Here is a 16,534-nt window from a genome sequence, read left to right as displayed (position 1 = left end):
CCCTCTTACAATCATCAAATGCAAGGTTTGGAGCCCCTTCCCTGGGCTTTCCCTGACCCCCTCCCACCCCTAAGCCTTAAGACAAGCTCTGTCTTTCTTGTTTCCCATTGTTCCCATGCCCAGAACATACACCCAATGCTTGACATGACACTTATTGAATTAATGAATGGATCAGTGAATGAATATATTAATGTATGTGTGACCTTTAGTCTTAACCATAATTATGGCAGATCACGATGAATTCACAGTTTTCATCTGATCTTAATTTTCTATTTCTTCTTCCTCTAAATTCTCCTCCTCACTTCCCTGATTTTCCTTATTACCCTCAAACTTGGAAACATCTTAAATTCAAGCATCAGTCTACAATACTACAAACACTATTTTGAAAGGACAAAATACTCAAATTGTTGTCATCTCTAAAACGTTTTAGACCCTACCTTAGCCATTTGCTGGTAATTCCTAAGAGTAGCGATTTGTAAGGCCCTACACAGGTTTGAAAATCAACCTAAATCCAAGATGTTCCCACACTTTATTCAATAATAATCTATAAAGTGCCAAGTGTAAGCCAATAGCTATGCCAGGTGCTGAAAAAAAGATAAATGAAACATAGTTCTCACAATCTAGCGAGAGAGACAAGAATATAAATAAATAAATGTAACAATTTTTCTTTATATAATGTGCTTTTTCATTTGCTAATGTTTTTAGTTAAAAAGGACTAACACAATGACTATAACTATGTGATAGATGCTATACACAAAGGACCCGAGCACCGTGGGAGCAGAGGAGATACAGACACCCCGTGAGCTTCTCTGGGGGCTCACGTCCCCCAGGCTCACAGGTCACTATTTCCTTCACATCAGTGTGCCAAACAACACAACTCAAATAGAGAATTCGTATCTGACTCATTCTTGACTATACCCACGTGTATTAAGTTTTTGGAGGGCAGCACCGCCTTCTTTAAAAGAGTAGGGTAGCAATTTAGGGTCTTGCTTTAGCGGGACCTCAACTTAAATCTACAAATGAAAATAGCTGCTGTCCAGGCATATCTCAGGCATCACATCCCGCGTGTGCAAAAATGCACAGAAGGGACGGAGTTTTGAGGATAGTAGTTTTTCAGTCCAGAAAAAACTTCTGCTTCAATTAAGAAACTTAACTCTGTTGTTGGCACCCCTATATCACTCTTATTTAGGTTATTCAACCACCTCTAAAAAACATGCTGTCAAATCCAGCTTCCAACTTCCTTCTCTTTATTATTTATACCAGCTTGATCACTTAAGATTACTCTTGAATGGTACATTTCTGCTATCTCTCTGTTTCTGTTGATTGGACTACTTTATCCCTCTTCGTTCTTCCTTCTCTAGGTGACCTTCAGCAATGGTATTCTGTTGGCTTATTAGTATTGGGATTTATTTTTCTAAAAGAGTTGAATATGTTTGCTTTTATTTTCCTGTGTTTCAGCAGCTTTTTAAACAACAGAAATGCTTTTCTAGCTCGGCTATTATGAGGCACAAGGTGCTGTGGGAGCGAATGAACATGTCTTTCAGGCAAATTAGAGAGTAGTCACCTTGTGCCCCATCGTTAAACCAGAGAAGAGAACCCTCTCTGAAACGAGCACCGGCTGTGCACTGTCAGTCCTGTGATGCCCGTGGCTTGTCAGCCTTCATTACTTTACAGAAGGTAAGAAACTACACTGAATGGCAAGGTGAGCGTGATGAAACTGTGTTTGTAGATGCACACACTCCAGAATTGAAACTGGCATCTTCCTCTGCACGGAGCTTGACAGAAGCATCACTACCACCTCTGGTCCACCCACAGTTCACACGAACCACGACTTTCCAACCACCCACAGTTCACACGAACCACGACTTACCATCCACCCAGAGTTCACAAGAACCATGACTTACTATCCACCCACAGCTCACACAAACCACGACTTTCCAACCACCCACAGTTCACACGAACCACGACTTTCCAACCACCCACAGTTCACACGAACCACGACTTACCATCCACCCAGAGTTCACAAGAACCATGACTTACTATCCACCCACAGTTCACACGAACCACGACTTTCCAACCGCCCAGAGTTCACAAGAACCATGACTTACTATCCACCCACAGCTCACACGAACCACGACTTACCAACCACCTAGAGTTCATAAGAACTATGACTTACCAGCTGTTTTATTCCCAGGGCTCTACTACATAATCTATAAGACAAGCTATATTGATAAAGCCAGGGCTACCTCATACAGTGGCACCGAAGGACTTTATGGGACCAAGGTGGGTGAAACTCTCTTCCGAAAAAGTTAGAAGTGTATCATTAAATGAATGTATCTTCATTTGACAACTACTCAGAGTCTAGGGAAGAATCTAGAAACATCTTGAAACTACCTGTTTGTTGCTCTGCCCTCCATTGGACTTTTGTTGGCTCCATGCCTCTTTTTCTTACTCTAATTTGTAAATCTTTTTCAATTTATATTAAAAACTACTTCTTTCAAGTTTCAGGGATTCTCCAGTATCCCTGAGTTTTTGTTTAAAAAAAAAATGAAGCTCAATTTAATCCCTTTATAATGTTATATAATTTGATCATATCAATTTCCAGCCATTATTTTTTTCCAATAATTTTAACTTTTAATAATCAACACTAGCAGAAAGTATTTTATCTTTTGATTTAGATTAAATGTCCATCTCTGGTTTGCTCAAGCTCCACTAAGCCTGCCTGTGTTACGATACAAGGGCTGTAATTAGTGGTGCTGAGGCTGCACCATGCGATCCTGTAACAGTAAGATGAGAGTTTCTTGTTTGGTTTGGTCTTTAGCTTCTAAAGGCTATTACTGCTATTTTTAGGAAACAGTATCTAGGTCTCTTTCTGGAATAATGATTCATATGTTATAGTCCATTATCTTAGAAATTATAGTTAATGAGACTGATTTCATTTCATTTCATATTTCACTGTCCAGAAGACCTTAGCATCGTAATTTACAGCTCAGTCAGTCTAATAATGTATTTTGTCATTTGGAGAATTAATAAATCTTTCAGATTATTTGTTTCCTAATAATTAGGTAATTTAATGCCCAAGGATTGTTGAAGGTATGGATACATTCTATTCATAACATCAGTCAGCAAGTGCTTTTTGATACATCCTGTGGGAAGATCTCAACGCCAGGGGCTGCAGGCAGAGAAAAAGGCACCATGTGCTCCCACGTGAAGGCTCACAATAAGTTAGAGGAAACAGACCAAGAAAAGAGAGCTACAACAAAACCAGGTAAACTACATGCTCAAGGTCTGTGCCGGGTTCTCCCACATAAGGAAGGTTTTGCTGAGGAGAGCTGGGAAAGCTTCACATGGGAAAGGCCATCGACATACCTGCATTTGACTAAAACACACACACACACAAAACAAGAACAGGAACTCACTCATTGTCAGGACTCTGTTACACTTACATAACAAAATACATTATTGATTCTTTATGTTTCTCTAACTAGAATAGTCCGAGTGCTAGAACATCTATTTTAACAGACAGTCTTCTGGAGGTGAAGGGGACAGTGTGACAAAGGACCCTGATCATCCTAAGATCCATCAGTCTATGAATGCTCATGACCTCGCCACACAGAATCAACACCTGCCAGAGGTCTGCTGGTGTCGAGTCTTATTGTAAAGTCAGTGCGCAGAGTCATTACGAGTAATCTCCATCGTATGAAGTTTTGATCCAGAGACCACGACATTCTTTTAGAGGTGTATGGAAGCAAGTTCAAGTTCTGAGTCTTGATCTGGAGAGAAAGTGAGCTTCCCTGAAGTTCCTATGCAAACCCTTTTCAACTTTCTTCTTGATAGCATTCAAACCATGTAACTTTGGAAATGTGTTTTATAATTTAATGACTATAGTATAGACTGGATATTGTAATAAACATCATAAAATGTTACGCTTCTACACTTCCTTTCACGATGGGACACTGAAGCTACCAGCAACCAGGGTACCCTAAACGGCACAGTCCTGACTGAGGCTGGGCACAGAATACATCTCTTCAAAGGGAAACATTACAGACAACATTTCTGGTGTCAGGTTGAACAAAATTTGGATGATCTGCTAAACCTCATCTTTAATTTGTTATATTACTGTTGTTTTACTATTTGATCAGGATATTTGGAAAAAATCTTAATCAGGAGAAATTATTATTTCTTGACTAGCAGGTGGTCGCTGGAGGGTTCACTATGGAACTGCCAGCCTGTGAGTCTGAACCTGAAATAGCGCTGAGGTCATTTCTTAAATACTCTGCCCTAAGACCTTCTGGCTCTACCTCAGGTTCTAACTGTCCCCTGTGTATTCACCCTCATCTCCAACGCACTGTCCTCCTTGTGGGCAAAGTGATCTGGAACGCAAAGCAGATCACGTCATGACCCATTTTAGACCTCCTTCCTCGGCTCTTGTTTCTTTCGATGACAGTTCTAAGCTCCTTAGCCTGGCGTCAGCATCCTGGATTCCTCCTCGCTCAGACTGATCCGGGACACCTGTGTTTCCCCAGCACCACACTCTCACCGCTCACCGCTTTGCATGGTCTTTTCTCTCCATCTGGAATGTCCTTCCACGTCGTCCTGGTAATTTTTTCGTCACTACTAAAATGTTGCTCAGATTCCTCTCCCCAGCAAAGGTGAATGTCTTCTCCCCCGTCTTCACGAAGTTACCCATCTGACCCCTGTGTTGGTATTTCCAGCACTGCTACAAATTACTATCAGTTCTTTGTTCTGTTTACATACTTCATTTCTTACAGGAGTGTGGGCACCTCAAAGGTCAAGTGTCTCCTATTTTTATTTTCATTTTTGATAAGTAGCATGTGTCTGGTGCCCAGAAGACATTTTGTTACTATGTGAAGAATGAATAAAGCCCTTAATCGATTTTCGATCTTGGACTGTGGCATTATCACTTTTCCATTCGGACACCCTCCTTTTCTGCGTCACCAGCCGCCCCTGTGGGCGTGTGATCCCCTTTCCCACATCCTCGCCGGCAGGTTACCTTAGCGACTGTTGTTTAGGAAGGAGGCTTGAAGTCTCCCACCGAATTTTAGAATCTAATCACGTAAAAGGGTAAGAAATTCAATCAAACTGCTGCACAGTTTGTCAGGAAAAAAACCTGACAACCGTGGCACGTTTTTATGAGTTTTATCTATGTTCTGGAAAATGGTCTCCTTCTGACCTAGCCATGACTGAAAAAGCAACATTGTTTCTTAAAACGTCACCAGTAAATTTAACAGATAGATATTAAGTATTTTATAGGAGAAATCCAAGCCAATATAAGGGAAAAAACTGTCTAGCATTGTTACCATTTTCCTGAACTTTATTCTTCCCAAGAATATAAGCACTAATTATTTGGGAACAGCCGATATGTTCGCTATATAAAGAATCTAAGCCTGTGCAACCGCCATTAAGCATTGAGGAAACAGGAGAGAAGATCAGTTTTATCCCCCAAACACTTTTTATGAAGATCATTCCTACAAAGTTTAATTCAAAATTATTTTCTCCTTAGAGTCAAGATGGATTTCTTGGAGTATTAATATCCTATGGCTCGTCTCACTTTCTGGCATCATCACAAGCTCTCTTTCTATCACAATTCAGTTAATTTATCTCCTAACCATCCTGCGGCAGGGCCATTATTAAGGATGCAGGGGTGGGATGCAGTTCAGGCCAAGTTAACCTTCCTGCTCCCGGAGAGACTGACACGCGGTAATTTAATTCCTGTCACCAGACTCCACATGGGGAGCACTGCACATTACCTCTCATTACTGCAGCCACAAGTCATTATCTCCAAGCCGCCCCTCGTGAAGTCTGTACGTGACCCTCTCACACGTGCTCCACACAGATGGGGACAAACAACAGCACCAAGTGTCCATGAAGAAACAGACCATGAAACAAACCTCACAGGAAGCTCACGATGAACACATGGGAGGTTCAGAGGCTCAGTTCCAGCCAATCCCCCCACTTTCTTATTTTTCTCCTCCTTCCTTCCTTCTTTCCGCAGTGTTTATCAAGTGCTTACTCTGTGCCAGGCATCGTTCTAGGTATGAGAGACTTACCAGTGCAAAAAAAAACAAAGCCCATGCTCTATTGAACTTTGACTTTTTCTCACTGTATGTTGCCTTCAGTCACAAAGGTGATTTATTAAATGCCTGCTCTGTTCATGAAATTCAAGAGTGAGCCTCAGCTAATGTCTTAATAATAAAGTCTTCTCTCTCTGATAGGGATGTACACACTTCACAATGGATAAATATCATAAATATAGCTTTGCTTTAAAATGATTTAAAAAATAACATAACTTCAATACAAATTTGCAAAGAACTCAGGGTAAGGAGTTTGAGGAAATTAAGGTAAGCTGTTGTTAGGAGCTCCAATCTTCCTAACTTAGAAGTAGTGACTCAGAGACTGTCTGTGAGAGATCCACCCCTTTACGCTGCTGCCGCCTCAGCCCTGGCGCAGGAACAAGGAACTGCATGAGGGAAACTGTCATCTCGGGCGACACCTGCCCCGCCCCATCCAGACTGTGTCCTCCTCCTCCTGTTTGAGGAAAAAGGATAACTAAGGCCGTCAATCATTGTCCAAGAGACTGACTCTCTTAGGAAGACATCTCTCTGTTCCAAGCAGAAAGAAGACTTATTGTGAAAAAAGAAAAGCTCTCCAGCAATAATGACTGGCATTGGAATAATCACTAGGGATCTCGTGAGAGGTCCATCCCTTTCTCTTTGGGAATGAGGAGCTTCGTTCTCTACGCAACCTGGATGGTCAAGCACAGAAACCACGTGTATGAAACCAAGGCTGACTTGGTGTGGCACGGCTAGTTTGCCTTTCGACATACTTGCAACACTGTCTCAAAATTCTAGTTTCTCTGTGGATGACAGTATTGATATTTCTACTCACAGCCTTGGCTCAATCAGGCGATGGCTCTGACAGGGTAGACAGAGTTCATTAGGTCCATCGTGGTTTCCTGCTTCCCACCTGAAGCCCACTTCAAGCTCCTCTCCACATGGCCCCTGGATGCAAAATCACTCCAGTAAATAAGCATCAAAGCTCCACACACCCTAAGGTCTCTCTGTATTTCCAGTTCCCTAGTGAGTTACACAGCGTGTTGCTCTTGGTTTCTTTACTGTTGTGGACAAAAATCTTGCTTTTGAGTGTATTTATATATTTGTGTGTGTGTGTGTTTGTGTGTGTGTGTGTGTTCTAAGGGGAAGGAAGGCGGATTCAGACAGGAGTCGTTCCAGCATTTGCTCAATCTAACTCCTGATCCAAAGTCCTGAAAGAAAGTTTTAATCGTCTGACTCCCGGCAGGTTTTGAGCACCTGGGGTCAGGATCCATGTTTTCTTGGCTATTGGCAGCATGTTGCCAATAAGCACGGATATTTACTGAATGAACGAATACGTGAATATTTTTGTGTAGTCTTTCTTCCCAAAATAGGAACACACAAGTAATATCCAGTCTTCTTTCCCTGAAGTTTACTGACAGGAATTAAAAATGCAAGCAAATTTAAAATGATAACATACCAAGATGGAAGCAGTAAAGGATGAGAAATAACTCAACAACCTGAAAATACCATGTCTAAAGCAAAGTTTGATTTCTGGATTCAAAGCAACTGTCAAGTGCATATCCCAGTAAAGGAGAAATTCTACACTTACAAGTGTCTGTAGTCATGGTTTCACATCCAGTGAGAAGATATGTCATCACCTGAGTTAATGACCTAGGCCAGAAAATCACTGCCATACACAAACATTAATTTAAACACACACACTATTTCAAGGAGAATTTAGCGTAGAAATTATAGAAATTTACTATTAAAAAAGGAGAAAGGTTCTTATATATGATTCTGAATGGGTTGTCCTGCAAGGTAAATTCTCAAGAATTGGGACCTACAGTGCTTCAAATTCTCTGGCAACTTTATCACCAAGCTTTACCAGGACCGGACTGGTATTAGTTTGGGAATCTCCTCTTCCAATTAGTGAAAGTAGAGAGATGGGGAGTACATTTCTTCCATTTAATACTAACATTTCTTACAGATTTGGGGGCCAAATAATCAACAAATATTTACTTTGCAGCTACAATTTGAAAAGCTTTATGTTAATCATTATGAAGTATGTGTGGCATTGTATAAGATATAGCTTATGGCCTCAAGAAAAGGAAACTCTGCCCTCAAGGACTAACATACTAGCAACAATGGGCGTGTCATCAGGCACACATGGATATATGGGGACACAAGACTTCTGAAAGAGTGTTGAAAGCAAAAGTATTTTGTGACCGGAATATGTTATACCTCCATAAACCACGTATTTATCCATTAATCTGTTCTGTCCCAGGTACAGAGCTACAGCGGTTACTAAAGCAAAATTCCTGAATCTTCCAGGTGCACAACCCAATAGAAGGGAGAACCATTAACTGCATAAAGTCTACAAAATGTAGCAGGATGATAACATTTAGAATCCTGAGAGGCGGAAAAGAGAAGAGTGGTTAGCTCTGTATGAATGAGGGTCGTGTGGTCAGCAAATGTTTCATAAACGATGAAGTATTTCAATGGTATGTGGAAACAGGACAGACATGAAACCATCCATGCATCAGACTGAAGCAGAGACCGTCAAATGTGGAGTGTGATTGTTTCTCTGAGTCTGACACCCCAGCAGAGAGATCAGCCTACTAACAAGAGCCGAAAGTGGATGTCTGGGGAATCCCAAGTCTACACTGGGGCAAAGGGCCTGACCAAGATGCACATCCTTACGCCTTGAGACGGGCAGGATTGAGCCGTATAATGGTTTGCTAAATATCCACTGGATGATCGGTACCCCACGGATCTAATTTGCAAACACTCTTGCATCCTTCCACAGATGCCCACCCCTTCACCTTTTCACTCCTGCAATTACTGGGACTTTTCCGGGAGAGACTGACCTTTGCCTGTTCACACACACACACACACACACACACATCTAGGTTAACAGACAAGAACAGTGAAGACAGCTGGACATGTTTTATGAAAAGTCTGGAGGTATATTCTTTTTCCAAGGCTTCAAAGATCACCAAACATACAAGACATACACGTGAGCCCCAGAATGGACTCAAATACACTGCCGTCTTCCTGGACCATGGAAATTCTAATTCGATAGCATCTTTGACTGATATTACTTAATCAACATTGTGTTAGACTCACAATTTGAGGACTGAATCAGAAAACACATCTATTTTATGTGGTGTATGGGAAATGCCACTTGTGGGATATTTAACCACTGCACACATGGACCCCAATAACCTACTGAAACTTTTTTTTTCATCTGCATCAGTTTCTTATCAATAATAAGTGAAACAGACAATTACCTTTGTCACAGAAGGTTTCATCCTCAAAATTATTATCCAGATTCAGGTATGTTAGCCTAAAATAAAAGAAAAACAAAACTTTATTCTAATATGTATACAAATGGGAAAGGGGGGTTTCTGGAGTGATAGGCACAATTCCAGCTGGTGCCTAGGACCTACTGGGGGGGTCTTGTTCTCCTCCTCACCCAAGAGCTCATTCCAGGATCTGAGACATGGAAGCTCATCAGTAAATATGTGCTGATTTTTATTGCAAAAAATCACAAGGTAATTAAAAATGAAAATATTACTGAGTTTATAATTGGTAAATATTAAGTTGGGTGTATTTTGTAAGAGAACAAACATTATGCATTTAATGTTATTTAACAATATACATTGGAATACATTAATAAAATCCATCAAACTCTCAGAAGTCAATAATATATATATATCACAACATTTGAGGAGTTAAAATGATTTTTATATATATGCATTTAAAAAAATCCTAATATTTATTCTTTATGTTAATTCTTAAATATTTTGGGCTGCTATTTTTATGTAACTAGTGTCTACTGATTCTAAATATGCTTACTTTTGTCCAGCTCATGTCCCATTTTCTTATTCTCAATTGTTTATTGCTACCCATATAAGCTCCAAAATGTTCCACATCAATTACTTTGATTATATACTTTCTCAAAATTGGCATGCGTCCTCCACTAATTTCCATCCCTATTTATGGAAATCTAACCATCCTTAAGACACAACAAAATCCCTCCTTCACAAAGTCTTTTCTGATTCCGTCATTAAAATTTGTTCTCACTTCACTAAAGCCTCACCAAACTTAATTATGCTTCTTATCACTGCTCACCTCTGTGTGATGGTGGGAGGTGACGTCAATGGCTAGATTTCATTTCATAGGTTCCCATCAGCCTGTGGGATCTTGAGAAGGGTCACTGTACTGGTATCACTGCGTCACTGGCACAGTGACATGTACCGAGCAGACAGCTGATGACATATGTATGTATTTATTCCTGGCCTCATTGCAAACTATTAAAGAAATATTTCACCAAACTGTTTAACTTACTTGAACTGAGTTGAGGACAAAATTATCAGACACAATAATCTGCTCTCTGAGGGCAACTGCAATTGGCTTTACAAATGCCCTAAAATTTAAAATGTTTGTGAATTCAATTATGTTTTAACAGGCTACTTGAGGTTCAAATTTTGAGAATTTTTTCTAATTTTAAATGTATAAAAATCTATATTTTGTGTGTACAATGAATAGTTAATTTGCTCAACATAGATACAAACACAGTCATAACACATGTGCTGAAAAGCTGTAGAAAATTAAAACAACTCGAAAGCCCATACCCGTGAAACTCTATAATCACAATTCCAAAAAGCACCAACAGAAATGAAAGCATTAGTTAGCTAATGCATTTTGAACGCTGCAGAAGAATATAGTCACTACAAATACATAGTAATAACTTACACCAAATTTAATCCACGAGTTTGTTAAATTTTAATCATCGACGTAGTACATTTCGGTCCATGTTAGCATTTTAATGCCAACACAGATATCAATTTCTTACCGAAATGTGTAAATTGTGTTGTTTTCATTTATATTTCCACAGACAAAGGCTGCTTTTTCCAGCAGCTCTTTACCGGAAGAAGTCTGGGATGCATCGAATTACATGAGGTTCTCCAGGCACTTTACGTGTTGTGTCAAAATTAAGAAAGTTTTATTTTAATGGGTTAGCTAGTTCTCTGACAGTAGTCTGGTTAAAATGGTAAGCAGACAGGATAAAATCGTAAGTGAAGACAAAACTGGTATATATGTATTATAAGTGAGAAACCATGGTGAGAACATTTGCATGATTAAATGTTTTAAAAGGAGCTCATCCAAACACTTATTTTTATCCAGGGTCCTGAGGAGAAATCCTGTCCAGATCTAACCGTAAGGGATCACACAGTGGGCCTGTGTGTGGATCATACTGCCATCCAGGGCTCTTGTATGACTAAGAACATTGATCATACTTACGGGTGGAAAGAAGCCACCACGGTACTGCAAGGAGAAGACAATCAAAACCTACCTATACAATATTTCCAACTTTATCACTTACATACCCTCACAGACATTGATCATCAAAGCCATGTACTGGAGTATTTTTCAACTTTTGCAGTTGTTTACTAAATGTTGAGATGTTTTCTGGAAAACGCACGTGCACTACCACAAGAAGAGTCAGAGTTCACACTGAACAACAGCCTCCCTCCGCGTCATTACCCGCCCATAGATACGTGTGCCTGGTGACTTTGCTCCAGTTTCAGAGTTCCACACGGTCATGGCACTGACCACAGACATCTTCACGTAGAGTAAAAGGACATCGCATCTGTGGCATATTTGATTCTTTCCTTAAAGTTTCCTCCTTTGTTTTCTTAGCATATAGTTCATCTTGATTTTCGTTAAACTATTTATTCTAAACTAAAGTCTGTTGCTCAAACCGTGGATCCTGCGCCTTCCTGCTCATTACCTGGACCGTCAGCCGTGCATCTTCCGTCCCCCTGCATCCAGCTCATCCTCCCCACCCTGCATGGCTCAGCCTCTGCTCTCTCTCCAGACACTACTGCCACCAGCCCTCAGTATATTTGTGTGTGTGTGTGTGTGTGTGTGTGTGTGTGTGTGTGTGTGGTACGGGGTGCCCCATGGTCTTTTGAAAGAGCCTTCTATGCTACTTAATGATAGTGATGTAAAGAACTGTCACACGGAATCATTATTTTAACTTAATGAAGTCTTTCTTTTAGGAAATAGTCTATACAAATAAGGTAAGGATGTTGTAATATAAGTGAGTAATACATCATTCAAGGGAAGCAGTGTTGAAATTATTTGGATTTTTAGACGACCTCAGAAACTAGAAAGTATCTGATCTTGGAGACTTAGGCACAATCAGATATCTCCCTGCATAGATATCTATTTAACCTGTTTAAGTTAACTGACTAGGATGAAAAGATTCTAGCTTGCAGGGTCTCTACACCACCAAAGCCAAACATCTAAAGCAACATATATTCCGAAATCCTTTTAAAAAGAAGACAAGTCAAATTAACTCAAATATTTATGTAGGTAAATGGAGCACATAATAATGATTTATTTAACTAATCAAGACTGCTCTGTAATAAGAAAGAATTCCTATTGTTTCCAAATCAATATAGCTATTAGCCCTTAAGATGGCTACTCTGCTTCCAATGAGGGCTCAGGCTGCCCATCTTCTTTTGGTCCAGCACGTTATCTCTGAAGGCGGGATGCTGGGAAGCTAATTTAAACGTGATGTGTACCTACTGACACCCTTATCCCCAAGGTGAGCTTATTGGGATTGGTATAATACTGAATGCAGATAATTTTATGCCCTTCCTTGTATCAGCTCTGTGTCACCCTTCTCCTTGTATTTCACTTTCACCTTCCCGTGTTTGTATTTGTCTGTGTTCTTACAACACCCCCTGTACCTTTTCCCCCCCACAGGAACACAATTTACAGACAGAAAACTATCAAAACAATTATAAATGTCTAAAATTTTGAGAAATAACTACTTCTCCAGCAAACATGCCAAGTGGTATGAAATATCTAATTTTTGTCCTCCATATTCTTAGAAATATAATAATTTTTAAGGAAAAATTGAAATGTGTATCTCAGTATTCTAACCCCAAATAATGTCATTAAAATGTCCTCTCTAGAACACATTTTCCTCAACTTTATGATTATAAATCTGAAATACTAAAATTCTAATGAAAAATTTTACTTTAAAAGGTAACAAGCCATAAAGAAAAGTCAGAATTTTACAGTGATGGTTTTTTACTAACAACGACAACTTATGATGTCTCTTTTTGAACATCACAATATATTTGAGGGTTTAAGATGTATCTTATTCCTAGGGAAATGTCTGTAAAACTGTTCAATTAGGCTTGTAAATTTTGATACTGGTGATACTCAGCTGGCAAGTGTGCACTAAAACTCCATAAATCCTTTTGCTTTCTTGAATGCTTTTATTTCCGCATTCTTTCTCAGTTTAGTTAATGTGAATTATTGATATTTCATCCATCTGCCAGTGCATTTCTATAGCAACTATCTCCCGTGCTTAGTGTTTCAGGAAAGGTGTTAGATTAGTAAATTTCCATCCCTTTGCTCTAGCCCAGGTTTGCAAGTTGAATACAGCCCTGCAGAGTAGGATGTGGCCTTGTCTCGTCCTTACTTACCGGGGACTGAGGGAAAACGTGTAGCCTCCCACAGGGCATTTGTGACAAAGTGTGTCATCAAGGGATCCCCCAGGGCATCCACAGATTTTTTTCCGGAGCTGAATGACACCATCCTCAAGGTTAGAGGGGCCTCGCACACTGCCGTCACCATGGTTACCAGTCACTGAGAGGGCCGCTGATGGGCAGTTTCGGAGGCGGGACTGACTGCGCACCTTGTGAAGCAGCCACGCAGCTAGAGCTGAGGACTGCCCGGTGACAGGACCTGCTGCGTGAGGCTGAGATGTAATGAGGTAGCATTTCTCCTGAGTTAATCCACGGCACCTAGTCATGGCTCAGCGGGTGTCAGCTGTTTTTATTTTTTTGTTTTGTTTTTAGTTTATTTTTATTGTTTTGCTTATGATTTCAATCATCTGTTGATATGCATTTTTAACTTTTTATTTTATATTGGAGTACAGTTGATTTACAATGTTGTGTTAGTCTCAGGTGCACAGCAAAGTGATTCAGTTATACATATACATGTATCTATTATTTTTCAAATTCTTTCCCCACTTAGGTTGTTACAGATTACGTTTGATCCCCTTCTGTAACTCCAGACCCTTCTTGTCTTCCTCAATCTAAAGTCCTGTGAAAACTAGACAACTCATGGCGGTCTAGCTGCTTACAGACAGGTCGAAGACATTAACATGGAGAATTCAATACACAAGCATTATCATAACCATAAAGGAGACTTTGATGCTCGCACCCAGGGAGTTACTAATAGGAGGATGACCTCCGGCACTAGAATGACCACTAAAAGACACTACCAGGAAAGGGCAGCTTTCTGGTGCTTCTAAAAATCATACGTGACAAGTAATGGTTTATTAAAACATTTAAGGCTGGGTCTGAGATCTTAGTTATTACAAACTCTTGTCCGTGATCGTGCTCTGATTTACATTCAACTAATTTCCGTTAGGAATTTCAGAAGCAGTTATCAACTTCCTGCTTTAGTGGCTCCTGTCCACTAGGAGTGAGCTGGAGGCTCAAGATGTAGAGATGCTAACACAGCCACTGCCCCAAAGGGCTCACAGTCAAAGGAGGGTGAATAGGCATGTAAGCAAATCTGATCAAAGCCACACGGCAGGTCTTAAATGGGCACAATGGTTAAATCCGGGGAGGCCGTGAGCTTGCTGCGGGCTTATCCAAGAGGCTTCGTGAAGAGGGGGTTACTAGACATGTCTTGAGATGCCTTTAGTTTGCCAGGATCATGAGGGGTCAGGGGCGTTCTCGGCACTGGATTTTGAAAAGGTACAGACGTATATCACAACAAGCTGCTTTCAAGAATCTGCAACTAGCTTGAAGTTACTGGAAAGGATAGTGGAGAGAGAAGTGGCAGAAGACGCGTTGTTACTCTGTGTAAGGCCACTGAAAGATTTTCAGCAAAAGAGAAGAACTGAAGGAAGGAGAAAAAATGAATGGTGTGAGGGGTGAGATGTCAAGACATTTAAAAAAAATGAGAGTGTCCAAAAATAAAGCAGCATAAAAAAATGACAAAAATGGAGTCTGCTAAAGACGAAACATGTAGGTAGCAGTAAGCTTTAACGGTCTAAGGGACTCAATGCATGGAGTGAGGTCAAGGATGAGGTCCTTGATCCTGGCGTAGCTGATGAGCTGGATTATCCTAACGCTGAAGCCTACCTCATCCTAACTGTGACGGCCAATTGCCAAAATGATGAAACACTGGCGGAAGATGATGTTACATGATGGATATAAATGTGGAGGCGGACCCTTTGCTGCTGCAAACGTCCCTGTGAAGAACCGTCTCAAATCCTCTCACTTAAGGCACCAAGTTACCCTCAGGCTAATCTGCCCCACATCTTCATATTGTCAGGGGTCCCCTCTGAGCACAGACATCTGCTGCTTTTCTAACCCACCTTCTTTTAAAGCCATATGAGGTAGAGATGCAGATCCCCAATTAAATGTCTCATGTAGTTTTACCACTGTGGCCTGGAACCTCACACCTAAACACCAGTGGGTTCTCTAACTTCAATTTAAATGTCCAGCCTCGTTTCCGACCTCTTCCTTCATGCTCAGTCAGAAATAAATTCCTAAAGTTCTCCAAACAAAATATGTTCATTGTTAATCCATGGTTATACACATACCATCTCTAGCCTGGTAATATCTAAAGTTCTTTTCATTTTATTCTTAGATATTCACAGGAAGGGTACTTACAAAACTTCAAAGGAGAAACATTTATGGACAGAACATTTTCTCTCTTAAATGCTATCATTATCAGAATGGAATCTGAAATACATTTTAAGCATCTGCATTTGTTTTTCAAAATCTGGTGGAAAATTCATGGTACTAAGTAAAGTTTACTCAGAATTGGATGAAAGTGTAATATTTTAAAATTACGTTGAAATAATACAACGTTGGGTGTGCCCCTTCAGTAGCATATTTTCTTTGCTTCAGTAACATGTCAGTTTTGGAAAACTTCTCTGTAATAGCTGTAAAAACCCCACTACTGCTCCAGGTGAACCATGAACTACCCTCTGAAGCCAAGGCAGGAAGGCAACTTCACAGCCCAGTATTCAGCTCTCCTGCCACGGTAGACAGAAACTTGCATCCTCAGCCCCAACAAGATGCCCATGCCCTCACCCGCAGAATTCGGGATTGTTACTTCACATGGCAGTAAGACGCTTGGCATGTGTGACTAAGTTGAATATATTATTTTGGAGTGTCCTGGTAGCCACATTGTAAGCACAAGGGTCTTTGCAAGAAGGAGGCAAGAAAGTTGGAGTTTAAAAAGATGCGGCAGTGGAAGCAGAGGTGAGGGTGTGAAGATGCTGCAGTGCTGCTCTGCAGAGAGGAGGGGTTGCGGGCCAAGACATGCAGGAAAAGGCAGGACGCAGACCCCCAGAGTGTCCAGAGGGAACAAACACTGCCCTGCAAACTCCCCGAACTGGAGACTCTGGAAGATAATAAATGCAT

At 40.6% G+C, this 16,534-nt stretch overlaps 1 long non-coding RNA gene across 1 annotated transcript in view; it reads right to left on the bottom strand.

Annotated features, from left to right (window-relative positions):
• Window positions 1-16,534, bottom strand: part of LOC309664088 — a 377,635-nt gene that overhangs the window by 76,056 nt on the left and 285,045 nt on the right. Inside the window, exon 7 of the long non-coding RNA XR_014265581.1 lies at window positions 9,347-9,402. This is a non-coding gene — a long non-coding RNA (uncharacterized lncRNA). The remainder of the gene's footprint in view (window positions 1-9,346; window positions 9,403-16,534) is intronic.

This window comes from Balaenoptera physalus, assembly GCF_965194825.1.
Source record: "Balaenoptera physalus genome assembly, chromosome: 7".
Lineage (NCBI taxonomy): Eukaryota > Metazoa > Chordata > Mammalia > Artiodactyla > Balaenopteridae > Balaenoptera > Balaenoptera physalus.
This window is presented reverse-complemented; position numbering and strand designations above follow the sequence as displayed.